Raw genomic sequence first — 1659 nt, forward strand, 5'->3', positions numbered from 1 at the left:
GCTTTTTCTGCATCTATTGAGATGATCATATGGTTTTTCTCCTTCAGTTTGTTAATATGATTTATCACATTGATTGATTTGTGTATATTGAAGAATCCTTGCATTCCTGGGATAAATCCCACTTGATCATGGCGTATGATCCTTTTAATATGTTGTTGAATTCTGTTTGCTAGTATTTTGTTGAGCATTTTTGCATCTATATTCATCAGTGATATTGGTTCTTTTTTGTAGTATCTTTGTCTGGTTTTGGTGTCAGGGTGATGATGGCCTCATAGAATGAGTTTGGGAGTGTTGCTTCCTCTGCAAGTTTTTGGAAGAGTTTGAGAAGCATGGGTGTTAGCTCTTCTCTAAATGTTTGATAGATTCACCTGTGAAGCCATCTCGTCCTGGACGTTTGTTTGTTGGAAGATTTTTAATCACAGTTTCAATTTCATTACTTGTGATTGGTCTGTTCATATTTTCTATTTCTTCCTGGTTCAGTCTTGGAAGTTTATACCTTTCTAAGAATTTGTCCATTTCTTCCAGGTTGTCCATTTTATTGGCATAGAGTTGCTTGTAGTAGTCTCTTAGGATGCTTTGTATTTCTGCTTTAGGTGTAAGGTTAGATTGTTTATTTGAGTTTTTTCTTGTTTCTTGAGGTAGGCTTGTATAGCTATAAACTTCCCTCTTAGAACTGCTTTCGCTGCATCCCATAGGTTTTGGATCATCATGTTTTCATTGTCGTTTGTCTCCAGGTATTTTTTTATTCCTCTTTGATTTCTTCAGTGATCTTTTGGTTATTTAGTAACGTACTGTTTAGCCTCCATGTGTTTGTGTTTTTTACGTGTTTTTCCCTGTAATGGATTTCTAATCTCACAGCATTTTGGTCAGAAAAGATGCTTGATATGATTTCAATTTTCTTAAATTTACTGAGGCTTGATTTGTGACCCAAGACAGATCACAATCTTGTGATCAAGATTTGTGATCTATCCTGGAGAGTGTCCTGTGTGTACTTGAGAAAACAATGTAATCTGCTGTTTTTGGATGGAATGTCCTATAAGTATCAATTAAATGTATCTGGTCTATTGTGTCATTTAAAGCTTGTTTTTCCTCATTAATTTTCTGTTTGGATGATCTGTCCATTGGTGTAAGTGAGGTGTTAAGGTCCCCCACTATTATTGTGTTACTGTTGATTTCCTCTTTTATAGCTGTTAGCAGTTGCCTTATGTATTGAAGTGCTCCTATGTTGCGTGCGTATATATTTATAATTGTGATACCTTCTTCTTCAGTTGATCCCTTGATCATTATGTAGTGTCCTTCCTTGTCTCTTGTAACATTCTTTGTTTTAAAGTCTATTTTATCTGATATGAGTATTGCTACTCCAGGTTACTTTTGATTTCCATTTGCATGGAATATCTTTTTCCATCCCCTAACTTTCAGTCTGAATGTGTCCCTAGGTCTGAAGTGGGTGTCTTTTAGATAGCGTATCTATGGATCTTGTTTTTGTATCCATTCAATAGGCCTGTGTCTTTTGGTTGGAGCATTTAATCCATTCACATTTAAGGTAATTATCGATATGTATGTTCCTATGACCATTTTCTTAACTGTTTTGGGTTTGTATTTGTAGGTCGTTTCCTTCTCTTTCGTTACCCACTTAGAGAAGTTCCTTTAGCTTTTGTT

The 1659-nt window shown here is 35.4% G+C and overlaps 2 protein-coding genes across 2 annotated transcripts in view; one reads left to right on the plus strand and one right to left on the minus strand.

Annotated features, from left to right (window-relative positions):
- Positions 1–1659, plus strand: part of IPCEF1 (interaction protein for cytohesin exchange factors 1) — a 167287-nt gene that overhangs the window by 94506 nt on the left and 71122 nt on the right. The gene's annotated exons all lie outside the window — the stretch shown is intronic.
- The window catches only part of OPRM1 (opioid receptor mu 1), a 169720-nt gene that overhangs the window by 5625 nt on the left and 162436 nt on the right, over positions 1–1659 (minus strand). The window lies entirely within an intron of this gene.

The sequence above is a fragment of the Physeter macrocephalus genome, chromosome 10 (genome assembly GCF_002837175.3).
Source record: "Physeter macrocephalus isolate SW-GA chromosome 10, ASM283717v5, whole genome shotgun sequence".
NCBI lineage: Eukaryota > Metazoa > Chordata > Mammalia > Artiodactyla > Physeteridae > Physeter > Physeter macrocephalus.